Source organism: Callithrix jacchus, chromosome 1, assembly GCF_049354715.1.
Source record: "Callithrix jacchus isolate 240 chromosome 1, calJac240_pri, whole genome shotgun sequence".
Taxonomy (NCBI): domain Eukaryota; kingdom Metazoa; phylum Chordata; class Mammalia; order Primates; family Cebidae; genus Callithrix; species Callithrix jacchus.
Genome location: NC_133502.1, coordinates 190,980,828 through 190,995,887, shown reverse-complemented (window position 1 = coordinate 190,995,887; position 15,060 = coordinate 190,980,828). Strand labels below are relative to the sequence as shown.

The following is a 15,060-nucleotide window of genomic DNA, read 5'->3' as shown; positions in this document are numbered from 1 at the left end:
TCCTGTAACTACTATGACCCTCAAAAGTAGAAGACATTTCTAGAATCTGAGGAAAAGTGAGGGTTTTGTGATAGAAGAGAGGTGATCCTGAGGTTGGGAAACAGACATAAAAATCCTGAATATACTGCTAAAGATCTCTTTGTGCCCAGGGTCTGATTTATGTCTTCCAACAGCTTTTTGGATCTATTTCAAGTATGCTAGATTACATTTCCCATGATGATACAACTGATTTCACAATGGAAATAATGATAAAAACAAAATCTTCATAAAGATAACTATTTTAATGAAGTTTAGGAGATTCACAGTTTTTAAAATTAGTCAAGTTACTATGTGTGAATTTCCAGAATAGAGCTAATATCATATTCCCTTATGTGGCACTGTAAAAGTCCTGAATATTATATGATAAACTTAAAAATTTATTTTCTTGTTCAAAGTTTGGTTATTCCAGAAATTTTCATTATTTAGTCAAAAGATAATCCCTTAAATCTGCTATATGGAAAAAAAAAAGAGAAGTTGGAACATTTTTAAGAAAGTTACAAAAATAAGTGGAAACAGGCACTTGAAAATTGAATTTTTCAATTTAGGAACATCCAATGAGATGTTCCACAGCCTCAGTCTAGAGTTCTGCTAATTGCTGTGACCACACATCGCCAGCTGGATCATGTACAGCTTAGATTTTCAATGATTCTGAATAAGTGTGATGTTCTTCATTTAAAAAACTTGAAGTGAAATTTATGCCATGTTCAAAAAACCTCTAATGATCTTATGTGGAAGAAGAGAGGCCAAAGGCAAGAAAAAGTACAGAAGGATGAAGTCACTGGGCAGCAGAAACCGTGTTCCACATTAAAAGCCAGAGAACTCGTTTTAAATTATACTAACAAACGAGTAGAAATGCAAGATAGACATGGTGAACACAGTCACTGGGTGAAAAGAGCATCATATCAAATTACAATTCTGTCCAGATACTCAATTTAAAACAAAATCAACAAAATTAACTTACGATTTTTAGTTCATCTTAAACATTTTAAGAAACACCAAACAAGCAACAACCATTTGCTATTAACTAATTATTTAACCCTAAAGGTCCTGAATCTCATTGAATCAATAGTTTAAAACTAAAGAGCCCTCACCAAAATGTCAGATGCTCAAATTCACAAAGAATCCCAGCCCGGCCCAGTGGCTCACGCCTGTAATCCCAGCACTTTGGGAGGCCGAGGCAGGTGGATCATCTGAGGTCAGGAGTTGGAGACCAGCCTGACCAACAGGGTGAAACCCTGTCTCTAATAAATATACAAAAATTAGGTGGGCGTGGTGGTGGGCACCTATAATCCCAGCTACTTGGGAGGCTGAGGCAGGAGAATCGCTTGAAGCTGGGAAGGGGAGGTTGCAGTGAGCAGATGTTGCACCACTGCACTCCAGCCTAGGTGACAAGAGTGAAAAACTCAGTCTCAATTAAAAAAAAAGAAGAATCTCTCAAAAATGAAAAGCTTCACACTTACTAGGCTTCATGGCATTGGGAGCGTTGGCGGGCATGTTCCCCCAGCCTGTGGTCGATGCTCCTGTATCATCCATCTCGCCCCACCCAGGACTGCTTTCATTTGGCTCACCCCAAGCGGAAGTACCATTATCTGGAGCAGGTGGTGTGCTTTTGCTCCAGACTATAAAGAAAGGAAATGTCTCTAAGAATCATTTGTTAAATGAAATGCCAGAATATCCTATGGGGTGAAGGTGGAGGGAATAGGCAGGCCTACATTCTGTCGGCAGAACTGTAAACAGATTCAACTTTCATGAGGGGCATTTGACAATGTCACTTTTTGTTTGTTTTTTGTTTTTGAGACAGAGTTTTGCTCTTGTTACCCAGACTGGAGTGCAATGGCGCAATCTCGGCTCACCGCAACCTCTGCCTCCTGGGTTCAGGCAATTCTCCTGCCTCAGTCTCCTGAGAAGCTGGGATTACAGGCATGCACCACCATGCCCAGCTAATTTTTTGTATTTTTAGTTGAGACGGAGTTTCACCATGTTGACCAGGATGGTCTCGATCTCTTGACCTCGTGATCCACCCGCCTCGGCCTCCCAAAGTGCTGGGATTACAGGCGTGAGCCACTGCGCCCGGCCCTGACAATGTCACTTTTTAAAAAATCCGATGCACATTAAACTTTTGACCCAGTAACTCCACTGACAGGAGAGGTTTTTTTTTTTTTGAAACAGAGTCTCACTCTGTCACCCAGGCTGGAGTACAGTGGCGTGGTCTTGGCTCACTGCAACCTCCACCTCCTGGCTTCAAGCGATTCTCCTGCCTCAGCCTCCCAAGTAGCTGGAATTACAGGCGTGCACCACCATAACCAGCTAATTTTTGTACTTTTTTTTTTTTTTAGTAGAGACGTGGTTTCACCATGTTGGTCAGTCTGGCCTCAAACTCCTGACCTCAAGTCAGGATCCACCTGCCTCAGCCTCCCAAAGTGCTGGGATTACAGACATGAGCCACCACACCCAGACTGCCAGGAAATTATATTGCATGTACACTTGTAAACATAGATGAAATTACATGTATAACAATACTCACTGCATTACTGATAGGAGAAATTTGGAAGCAACCTAAATATACACCACAAGGGGACTGGTTAGACAAACTGTGGGTCACTCATTAAAGAAATACCGTATATGGGCTGGGTGTGGTGGCTCACGCCTGTAATCCCAGCACTTTGGGAGGCCAAGACAGGTGGATCTCCTGAGGTCAGTTCAAGACCAGCCTGACCAACATGCCAAAACCCCGTCTCTACCAAAATACAAAAATAAGCTGGGCATGGTGGCTCATGCCTGTAATCCCAGCTATTTGGGAGGCTGAGAAGGAGACTCACTTGAATCCAGGAGGCAAAGGTTGCAGTGAGCCGAGACTGTGCCACTGCACTCCAGCCTTGGCAACAGAGTGAGACTCCGTCTCAAAAAAAAAAAAAAAAAAAAAAGAGAGAGAGAGAGAAAGAAAAAAGAAATACCGTATATGAAGCAATTAAGCCGCACACTATATGCTAAAATGGAAAGCTTGTAAGTATAATGAGAAAAGCGAGATGAAGAACAGTATGTAAAGTACAATCCCTTCTCTGTAAAACTTTTGAATGGGACACAAACTTCTAAGAGATTACCTATGCGAAGAGACCCAAAGGATTACGATTCCTTTATTGATGATCTTTTGCTTTTACAGTTTGAAGGTTTTTGCTATGTGGATATAGTTTTTAAAAAATTTTAGCAGGTTTTATTCTGGATGAGGAATTACTGAGCAATGTTCATTTCCTTCCTCATTGTTTTCAATACTTGAAAAAATAATGAGTTAAAAGTAATTTTTTTTTTTTTTTTGAGAGGGAGTCTCACTCTATCTGTCACCCAGCTGGAGTGCAGTGGCCTGATCTCAGCTCACTGCAACCTTCGCCTCCAGGGTTCAAGCAATTCTCCTGCTTCAGCCTCCTGAGTAGCTGGGATTATAGGCACGTACTACCATGCCAGGCTAATTTTTGTGTTTTTAGTAGAGATGGGGTTTCATCATGTTTGTTAATCTGGTCTCAAACCCCTGACCTTGTGATCCGCCCATCTTGGCCTCCCAAAGTGCTGGGATTACAGGCATGAGCTACCACGCCCGGCCAAAAGTAATCATTTTTCTAAGTGGCCACAAATGGATTAGCTGAACACTAGAGGTGTACTCTGACAAAACCGATTCTTGGCAGGGCACAGTGGCTCACGCCTGTAATCCCAGCACTTTGGAAGGCCAAGGCAGGTGGATCACCTGAGGTGATCCATTTTCACTCTGGCCAACATGGTGAAACCCAGTCTCCACTAAAAATACAAAAATTAGCTGGGCGTGGTGGCAGGCACCTGTAATCGCAGCTACTCGGGAGGCTGAGGCAAGAGAATCACTTGAACTTGGGAGGCAGAGGTTGCAGTGAGCTGAGATCGAGCCACTACACTCCAGCCTGGGCGACAGAGTGAAATTCTGTCTTAAAAAAAAAACAAAAAACGACAAGCAAACAAAACGCTGATTCTTAAAATTATCATTAATTTTAACTAAAAAAAGACTGAAAGGTGCATTCCCCCTTAATTTGTTGAACTATATGCTTTACAGGGACATTCAAGTTGACAATGACAAACTAAGAATGGCATTACCATTGCTACTTTTACCAGGTATGATGTTTCCTATTAAAATAGTGAGGGAAGAAAGTTTCATTCTGGGCAACTGATTATCCTAACAATCTCGTGGTTTTTTTTCTTTTTTTTTTTTTTGCAACAGGGTCTTACTCTGTCGCCCAAGCTGGAGTTGCAGTGGTGCGATCGTAATTCCCCAAAGCCTCTATCTCCAGGACTCAGACGATACTCTCATCTCAGCCTCTGGAGTAGGTGGGACTATAGTGGCATATGCAGCACATACAACCATTTAAAACATATATTTTTGTAGAGACTGAAGTCTCTCTAGGTTGCCCAGGTGGTCTCAAACTCCTGGGCTCAAGGGATCCTCCTGGCCTGGTCTCCCACAGTGCTGGGATTACAGGTGTGAGGCACCTCACTAGGCCTGAGATAACAATCTCTTATAGAAAGTACTCCCATTCCAGAAGTAATCATTACAAATCATCTGGAAAGAGACTGAAAACTTCCAGATACCAGCTTTGCTTCAGCATCATGATGGCCTCTGGAAAAACACAGAATACTTCCCTTTGCTGGGGAAACAGAAGCAGAGATATGTCCACAGGGAGAACCAGAATGGAAAGCAGGTCTATTTCTGTTACTACTTTAATTCTTTATTTTAAAATCTAGAACATGGTTTAGCAAGATATGTCTTTTAGATTCTGCAGACCAATACAATTACAGAAAAATAATTTTGGGGACTAACACAGGGTTGTCATCTTTTCCTTTTGCCAAGAAGGAACATTAAAATGTACTACCAGCATCTGCCATCACTAGCATTTTATAAAAAGAGGTTCTGTTAGCAACAGAGTAGGATCTGTAGGAAAGCTTCTCAGAACAGAACTGAATTGAGTAAATGCACCTAATAAAAGTGCCCCAGATTTCTTTTCTTCATCAAAAGCTGCCAGAAAAAGCCACAGCTTACCTGATGCTGATTTACTCGTCATTGGGGTGGGCAGGTTTGGTTCTCGAGGTGCTGGGCCCCCTTGGGAATTCTTATCCCACAGATTCACATTCTTATAGTTATAACTGTTGGGGTCTCCCCATGCTGAAGTGCCATCATCAATGTCCATTTTCCGACTAATTGACTGTGGGGATGGCTCTTCCCAACCACTGGGTTCCTCATCCTTAGGGGTTGTAGGCTGCGGCCCGCTGCTCCAGCTGGAACTGGAAGGTCGAACGCTGCCTGGAGGTGGTGGGGGTGGGCCTCCCCACGAACCAGAAGCCTCTGGTTGTGGCGGTGGTGGCTGCTGTGGCGGCTGCTGCTGTTGGTGTTGTTTATTCCAGGAATTGGGCTGTCGGCTTGTCTCATTCCATGCTGGGGATCTTTTGCAATCCTCCCACCCACCTTTTGAAGCTAGGTTTGCATTCCCACCGTTACCCCAAGTTCCGATTTCATTCTGCCCTCCTTCACCCCACCCAGACACAGGTTTACTTGCAGAACTTTCCCAATTGCTGTTTTTCGCTTGATCTACTTCCTCCCCCCAACCATTCTTTCCAGAGGTCCATCCTTGATTGGGCTGGCGTCCACCCCCCCACCCCTGATCCTTGCTGGGATTCTCATTCCAAGAGGAAGATGTCTTTTCATCAGGTCGTCCTCCTCCCCAGTTGGAAGAGTTGTTGTTCTTGTAGTCATTCCAGCCTCCGGTGTTCTTGGGGTCTTTCCACTCTGTAGAGGCTGAGAGCTCCCCCCATCCAGACTTCATTTGATTGCTTTGGCTGGGTGCGTCTCCCCAGCCCCCTGAGTTCTTGGTCTGTGTGGCAGCGCTCTCCCACCCCTCAGTTCCTTTGTCAGATTTCCCCTCGGGCCTTGGCACCTCTTCAATGTCCCACACTGTGTCCTGCTTAATTTGAGTTTGGCCCCAGCCGGTGTTTGAGAGCACCCTGGGGTCCAAATCAGTTCGGCTCAAAAGAGTCTGCAAGACAGCCTGACAATCAGGATGTGTGGGCCTGTATGACCGACGGCCAGAGTTATGACTGTCACTACTTCCTGCTTTGTGGTTGCTTCCAGTGCTTTGACCTCCAACTTCACTTCCTGTGGAGCTGGAAGATCTTCCCCAACAGGGAGCCTGGGCATTGCCTTGGTTTTCAGGGAGGGGGTGGCCCTTTTGATTGTCCCATGCTCCAGTGCTAGAATTTGGTTGGTTTGGACCACTCCATTCTCCAATTTTCAACTCATCAGACCCAGTCGGCTGTTTCCATTCTCCCTGAGAGACCCCAGATGTCATTTTGTTCCCTTCACCCCATTTGTTGTCATTAGAGTCCTGGGGGCCAAAGTTCCAGGACCCACCCGTAGACCTGTTATTGTTGTCCCAAGAGTCACTTTTTGACCCAGTTGATTTCTGAACAGAAGCTCCTTTCCAGGAGTCCTCTCTCTCTTTTCCATTGTTCCCACTGTTTCCAGAATTGCTTTGTCCAGAGACTGTGTCAGTTCCAGAAGGCCCCCTAGCTGCACCCCAAGATCCAACACTCCCAGTCTTTCGATCTCCAGTGCTTTGTGAAGGGGCATCAGTGCTCCTGGAGGTGTTCCCCAAGCCCATTCCAAAGGGCATTCCCTTATTCTCCATGGGGTTTGGTGAACTTAAGTTCAAGGAGTTAGTGTTTCCATTTTTTGGTCCATCAGTGTTATGAATTTGAGCCTGTTCTCTGCCAGAGACAACAAAATTAACACCCGCATTTTCCATCTTTGACTGCTGTTCCCTGGATGTCTGACCTACTGTGCTAACCTGTGCACTGGAATTACTATTATCTGTTTCCAATGCCCCTTTCCTAGAAGTTCCTTCTTGGACCAGTGCTGGCCAGGCAGATGGGTTGCTATTTGGGTTAAAGTTGCTGAAGCCAGAGCCAGGTCCAATTCTATCCTGACTACTCACATTCCTCCAATTTCCTAGTCCATTGTTGTTCTCTGTAGTAGAGTTGGAAGATTGAACAGATTTAGCCTTAGGGTCAGATTTCCAGACCCCAAGATTACATTCGTTCCCAGAACTTGCAGACTGGCACTGGCTCCCTTTTCCTTTGTTACTAGTGGTGCTTCCTGGCAGAGTGCTCTTCTCAGAGCCAGGGTTCGAGGCACTGTTGTTATCGGCGGTGTTTTCGGAAGAAGATTCAGTGTCTTTGCTGGCAATACAAGGCCACTCTTCCATGTCAGACCCGTCTACAATCACCTTGTCCCAGTTGTGAATTGGGTTGGGGGAGGTGCCGTTGTTGGAGGAGGCTCCCGAGCCCCAAGTGGAATTTGCATAATTTGAAGCAGCAGCACCTCCAAGGGTTGACTCTGGGGAAGAGATCATCTTATTAATCACAGCTTCACATGCATTAATTACCCATTAATACCTCAAAGGGGCTCTCCTTTGAGCTCTGCCCTTAGGAGAGCTAATCACATGCTAGTTTCTTTCAACTCAGTTGCCTATATCACAACTGTCTTAGTCACCTCTTCTTTTTCATTTGCCTTGTGTTATACTGGCTAAGTCTAACTTCATCTCTCTCAAAGCTACCTCCTTTGCCATTCCTACTGACAGAGAAGGGCCTTCTTGTGTCTTGGGACAAGGTAACAGCAATAGCACTGTATCTCCAATCTACTCTAAACACCCCTGGCTGGAGCAATTTTTCTAAAGTACACCTTTGATTCTATCACTGCTGTATGGAGAACCTTCAACAGTTCTCTTAGTGCACAAGGATAAAGCTAAACTGCTTGGCCTGGAATCTCATCAACATGCTCCATGACCTGGGACCAACCAACTTTTCTAGTCTTATCTTCCACTACTTCCTTTGTAGATGTCAATATCCGTACTACTTGACATTCCACAACTCGTGGCTTCTCACTCTGGCACTGTTCCATGTTGGCACCCACTGTGTTTTCCTCCTGAATTCACACAGTGAAATTTACTCATCCTTCTGGGCCCAATTCAAGTGTCACTTCAGCTATGAAGCTGTTTCCAAGCTTATCACCTGAAAATAATCTTTCTCTGTGTAGAGCCTTCTTGCTCAGTGCTGTGGTACATGTTCACAACTTTCCTTCCCCATGTGAGCATCTTTTAGGTGGAGACCCTAACTTGCTAACGTTAGAATTCCACACAGCAGCCAGCACAATGCTGCTTAGTAAGCATCTGCTGAATGATGAATACCCACTGAGCTAGGTGACTGGGGTCGTGGCAGGGGGTGTCACACGAGTACAAATTAGAGTTCACAACCCCAAGGAACTTAATCTGATAAATGAGTCTGGCTCACCATATTATTTTGGTGGAATTTACCATATTTGGTGGGAAAAATATGTTTTTAATGAGATCATTTCTTCTAAATTTATTTTAGCTTCTTTAACCAGGCAGTTTTAAATTAATTTGAAGTTCAAAAAAGAACTATACAGAGGCATAGAAAAATGAAAAAGCATACAATCCCAAACTCTTGAGATTTAGAGGTCTCCTTGGTTTTAATAATGTGGACTCTGACTCACACGGAACCCCTGTTTCCACCTAGGCGTGGCTACACTTGGCTGCAGAAACTCTACCTGACAGGACCGCCCCTTCACATGCTTCCTTTTGCAGCTGGTTAGGAGAGGCCAGGAAGGAAAGGGCTTATCTCTGCAGGAAGTCTGTGTCACCACAAGGTTTCTTTCCATCCTTACTCTGCACACAACAAGGTGGTGACTGAATTTTCTAGCAATTCTTTGTTCAAACTCAGAAGTCAAATAAAGCATCCTACTGGTGACAACCATCAATCAATTCATTGTCTTTGCCAATGCTTAATGGTATTCAAGCTCTGAATTATCGCCTCAAAAGACATTTTAAGTTGCAATCTGTTAGTAAACTTTAAAAGATATTTAGAATTGGTTAGCTGTTAGTTGACTTAGTATTCATCTATTAAAAACACTCAAAACTTCTAGTAGAACCCTTTAGCTAAAGATCCCTTATTTCTATATACAGCTTTTAACAAAGCTCAAAATCCAGGGCCCTCAAAAGAAATACTGATTTTAAAAATCTAATGTAAAAACTATAGAATAATATTATTTTAGAATCCTCCCAAGATTCTACTGCAATGTAACAAATCATTTTCTCTATCCTCCTAGAATTCTGGAAACATAACACAGACATCTAAAGATTCGCCTCCACACAAGCCCCAGGTCCAATTATAACCTGCACACATATGACAGTGGAACTATGGAGGCTCAAATTTATAACACTCTTGTCTGAGAAGGAAAAAAAGGCCCCCAAAATAATGAGCAACAGCAGCTACATTAGCCTCTCATGACAAGAGCACACACTTATGGAACATTCAACCCCAGTTCCAAGAATCACCAACACACATTGAATCCTAGGATCCCCTCTCATCTTCTGGCCAATCCCAGTGGTTTATATAATTAATGGTTTTCCCAGACGTTACATCAGGCAATGCAAACCAAGCGTGCGCTCGCTCGCGCGCGCGCTCTCTCTCTCTCTCTGTAAAGCTGCCATGCATTCGATCCACAGGGTGTCTTACCTGGCGCAGTCCCACTCTCACTCTGCAGCAGCGCTCCTGTCACTTGTGCGTTGTTTGGGTTTGCTCCAGGTGCTGTGCAGGGAGGAGGCCCTGCCCCACCCCCGAGGAGCATGCAGGACGGTGGAGGGGGCTGCCCACGTTTTAGTAACACTTTGTGGTCCTGCTGGCAACGGAATCGCGGTGGCACCTCCCGAGGCATGTAGCGGGCGGCGCTTGGCGGTTGTCCGTTCGGCACTGCCACCCTTTTGGCATTGTTGCCACCATTGACTGGTGGCGATGGAGAGCTGCCAATTGGGCTGGCGGCCGTTGGTTGGCTTAAACTTGGTTTCGTCACTTCGGGCACTAAAAGAGAGAGGTTGGGAAACAGTCTTTGAAATACATCAAATACATTTTTCTAAAGATTTTAAAAATAATGTTATTATTTTGTTTAGATATGGGTCTTGCCATGTTGACCACTCGGGTCTTGAACTCTTGGGCCCAAGAAATTCTCCCATCTCAGCTTTCCAAAGTGCTAGGATTACAGGAGTGAGCCACTGCACCTGGCCAAGATTATTATTATTTTTTATTCATTATATATATTTTTTAGATGGATTCTTGCACTGTTGCTGAGGCTGGAGTGCGGTGGTGCGATCCCCGCTCACTGCAACCTCCACCTCTACCTTCAAGCAATTCTCCTGCCTTAGACTCCAAAGTAGCTGGGATGACAGGCGCCTGCCACCACACCCAGCTAATTTTTTGTATTTTTAGTAGAGATGGGGTTTCACTATGTTGGCCAGGCTGGTCTTGAACTCCTGACCTTGTGACCTGCCTGCCGTGGCCTCCCAAAGTGCTGGGATTATAGGTGTGAGCCACTGCGCCCAGCCTATTTTTTATTTTTTTGAGATAGGGTCTTGCTGTATAACCCAGGCTGGAGTGCAATGATCTTGGCTCACTGTAACTTCCACCTCCAGAGCTCAAGGGATCCTCCCACCTCAGCATCCTGAGTAGCTGGGGCTACAGGCATGTACCACCATGCCCAACTTATTTTTCTCCCCCTGTAGAGACAGGGTTTCGCCATATTTCGTACCTAGGCTGGTCTCGAATTCCTTGATTCAAGAAATCTACCCACCTAGGCCTCACAAAATGTTGGGATTACAGGCATGAGCCACTATGCCTGGAACCTGGCCAAGATTGTTTTTAAGAAAGCTTACAAGATACCAATTCTAACGAAGTAACTTCTCCTTTTACTCTACTCTCAAGGGACACAGTTTTTCCAAATTCTCCACAATCTCTTCAGTTTATTGAAGGCAGGATGAAGGTGGCAGCTGATGGTGACAAGAAGTTAAACACAGCAAGATCATGGAATACATTCCATTAATCAAGGGGGAGAGGGAAGTGATCATCATTCACTCGCCTAAATCAACATTAGAATTAATTCCCTGAAGTGCTGCCTAGAAGAGTTACACGTCCATGGTAAAGTCCTTGGTAAAAGGTTCAAGCCTCAGTCCAAGGATCCCTTCCCTTCATCCACATTCTTAAGAGATCTACCTCTGAGTAACCTTTCTTGAAATCCCTGGCCTAGGTGGGCTAAAGTTCTTCCTAAGTGCTCCTGGAACACATCATCCATCTCTCTCTACCACGGAAATTCTCCATTTACACCAGGCCATGACTTCCTCAGGGCAAGGACCCATTTTTCATCTTTTCATCTTTTCTTTTTTCTTTAGGGCATGGTACAAAGTATACTCATACAAGAAACTCCAGGCCTGGAAAATCACAAACTCAGCTTGGTTTTGGTTTCTACAGCTACCTGGACTCAAAGACTTGCACAGCTCTCTGTGTAAATACTAGAAATGATATAAATATGCTTTTATTAAAAATTTTTTTCCAATTCCTTAAGATAGAAATTACAAAATGTAGATACTTTTTCTATTTACTTTAAATAATTTGATTTTGTTAACCTTAATTTTTAAAATGGCCCATATACAGCATAGGAATGTGCAGGACAACTGTGAAACCACACCCTGCTGGACCCTCTGGCTCTCCCCCTCCAACCTACAGAGAAGGCTCTCTTAGATTTGCACCTCCCTTGCTGCATGCGGCCAAAAGATCACTACCCTCTCCATAAAAATCTACCTGGCAGGCCAGGTGCGGTGGTTCATGCCTGTAATCCCAGCACTTTGGGAGACTGAGGCAGGCAGATCATTTGAGGTCAGGAGTTTGAGACCAGCCTGACCAATATGGTGAAACCCCGTCTCTACTAAAAATACAAAAAAATTAGCCAGGGTGGTGGTGCATGCCTGTAATCCTAGCTACTTGGGAGGCTGAGGCAGGAGAATCGCTTGAACCCGGGAGGTGGAAGCTGCAGTGAGCCGAGGTCACGCCACTGCATGACAGAGTGAGACTCCATCTCAAAAAAACCCCCCCAAAAACCAAAACTACGTGGAAAATAAAGGCTGGAAGTCGTACAGAAATAATCAAGCCTGATAGTTCAGATGATTCTGTGGCCTAAATCCCTGCCTCCCTGGGTAACATCAGGGCCAGCTCTGGGGGCAGTACTGCTTTGACTGCTAAAATGATGCTGGGCCAGCATGTCGTTTGTTGAACTGGCTCCTTTATGAGACAGATACATCATCAGAAATCAGGCGGTCCAATCTATGCCACTGCTGGACATTAACATACTGTGGTTGACAGGAGAAAAGAGCAGATGCCTGCAGCAACTTCTAGGCAACCCCATGTCTAACCTCAGCCAATCAATGGCAGCACCAGGTCTCCCAGTAAAGGGAGGGGGAGTGGAGATCAGAGGATCCAAAATCTGATGAGCAGAATAAATGTGTGACTTCAGAAAATAAAATTAGTCATTATTTAATATTCATGACATATAACAACAGATGGATACATAAATAGTAAATGAATGAATGAAGATTATTTAATATTCCTTTACTATCTGTTTCTAGAGGATTCTACAGCATAGGGCATTTGCAATCCCCCCTTTTCTTATGAGTACAAATAAGAAGCTGGCAGGGAGGGACTGGAGAAATTCATCCCAACTGGTTTTTAGGATGGAAAGAGCTATGTTTCTGTAAGCCTGCCCTTCTATAAAAGGTCTAGCATCTTCACTACAAGTTAACCAGGTCTACTACATACTTTAACTCAATCCAGAAAACAACAGCAAGACAAGACAGAGAGACCTGCAGGACTGAGGGCTGAATACCAGTTTGACTCACTTTAAAACACAACACTGTTTCAACTGAAGAAATTTGGTAGTTATCACATATCGTGCAAGATCCTCAGGGCACTTTCCCACAATCACATCAGAGATAGAATGGATTGTAAGTGATAAAGTCGTTATAAAATAGGAACACACCTCAACCACTTTCCTCCCAAGACAGTGTGCTCTGGCCTAGGAGATTAGTCATTCAAACTCCAGGACATCATGCACAAATAGGTCAAAGTATAAAAAGAAAAAAATTAAAACCTCCAGGACACAGTCAGAAAACACCCAAGACACCACCTTAGTCACAGCAAACTGTGTTTCAGCACCTGAATGAATTCTTATTCTATTTTTTAAATCACACCTTTCTGAATCTAAGAACGTTAAGCATTTAAATGCCAACCAGAATTGCAGGCACTAATTGGAAAGGAATGCAGCTTTTTAGGCAGGAGGCCTGATCCAAACTGACTCCCAAAGTCTTAAGAAATCAGAATCAGTGTGCATCAATCCATCATCATGGTCCAGAATGTAAGACGATAAAGGGGAAGAGAAGCTATTGTTAAGTCTGAGTATGTTACTTTTCAGGCTGTCTCTTTTCTGAATCTTAATGATTTGCAGGTTGTGCAAGTTTTTCTAAAGATGAGCTGTTCAAAGTAAAGGCATAGTATACTATTTTACAGAGGAAAGGTTTGTGGCTTAAACATGATCTCTGTACTATAAGGAAATAAAAACATTGTGAAAAAAAAGCTATTTTCTAACTTTCATTTACTTTTTTTTTTTTTTTTTTTTTTTTAAGAGATGGAGCTTCGCTCTTGTTACCCAGGCTGGAGTGCAATGGCGCAATCTTGGCTCACTGCAGCCTCCGTCTCCTGGGTTCAGGCAATTCTCCTGCCTCAGCCTACCGAGTAGCTGGGATTATAGGCACGCGCCACCATGCTCAGCTAATTTTTTTTGTATCTTTAGTAGAGACGGGGTTTCACCATTTTGACCAGGATGGTCTCGATCTCACGACCTCGTGATCCACCCGCCTCAGCCTCCCAAAGTGCTGGGATTACAGGCTTGAGACACCGTGCCCGGCCCTCATTTACTTTTTCCTTTTCTTTTTTTTGAGATGGAGTCTTGCTCTGTTGCCCAAGCTAGAGTGCAGTGATGGGATCTCAACTCGCTGCAACCTCTGCCCCCAGGTTCAAGTGATTCTCTTGCCTTAGCCTTCAGAGTAGCTGGGATCACAGGTGTGCACAACCACGCCTGGCTAATTTTTGTATTTTTAGTAGAGACTGGGTTTCACCATGTTGGCCAGGCTGGTCTCGAACTCCTGACCTCAGGTGATCTGCCCACCTCCGCCTCCCAAAGTGCTGAAATATGAGGTGTGGGCCACCGTGCCCAGCCTCCATTCATTTACTTTTAAGAAACATTTATGTACTCTAATAATTGAATCTCCTCCCCTTCCTTATCCCATTTATCTTTTTCCATTTTTGTATCTCACAGTTTAAACTTCTAATTGCCCTTATTTCTGAAACCTTCAATTAGATGCTCCTTTTTCAGATAAAAGGACTATTTAAGAAACTTCCGAACCAGGTAGGGTTCTGAACCCAGCAGCTACACAGAACTAGTACAAACTATTATTTCCTTTAACTATCTCAACGGTATCAAACATAAAAAGAATGACCTATAAATGTTTTTAAAGTAGTAGGTAAAATACAAACAAGGCCTAGAAAAGATATTCTAGGCTGAGCATTTTAAATCTGATGACTCGCAGCGAGTGGTCAATATGTACTGAACAATTTTCAGTAACCTCTTAGCACTGTCTCTGTTTCTTTACCTTCTACTCCCTCTACCCAAAATACACTGGCTTTTGCCCTAAACATCTCCCTGGAAGCTTCCTTCCTCCTAAGTCCCTAGTGATCTTTGTTGCCAGTCTAACCAGTCTGCACTGGACCTTTTCTTCGACTTTTCTGCAGCTTCTGACACCACTCATCATTCCCTCCCTCCTGTTTCTGTGAGATGTGCTCCAGCTAGCTCTTCAGCTCTTTCTTTACTCTTCCTGTGTGGACTTCTACTCTTGATCGGGGGGATCAACAAACTTTCTGTAAAGGGCCGGATAGTAAATATTTTAGGGCTTACTGGCCATATGGTCTTCATCACAACAACTTGATTCTGCACTTGTAGGGTCAAAGCAGCCAAAGACAATGTGTAAACAAATGAGTGTGTGGCTGTGCTCCCATAAACTT

General features: G+C 44.0%; 1 long non-coding RNA gene across 40 annotated transcripts in view; it reads right to left on the bottom strand.

Annotated features, from left to right (window-relative positions):
* LOC103790844 (trinucleotide repeat containing adaptor 6B) overlaps positions 1-15,060 on the bottom strand; it is a 275,430-nt gene that overhangs the window by 55,388 nt on the left and 204,982 nt on the right. For 23 of the 40 annotated variants that reach the window (XR_008474080.2, XR_013521083.1, XR_013521104.1 and 20 more), the window contains 3 exons: positions 9,640-9,981; positions 5,093-7,441; positions 1,500-1,658 (listed from right to left, as the gene is read on the bottom strand). This is a non-coding gene — a long non-coding RNA (trinucleotide repeat containing adaptor 6B). The remainder of the gene's footprint in view (positions 1-1,499; positions 1,659-5,092; positions 7,442-9,639; positions 9,982-15,060) is intronic. The other 17 variants (XR_013521081.1, XR_013521106.1, XR_013521075.1 and 14 more) reach the window with 1 other exon arrangement.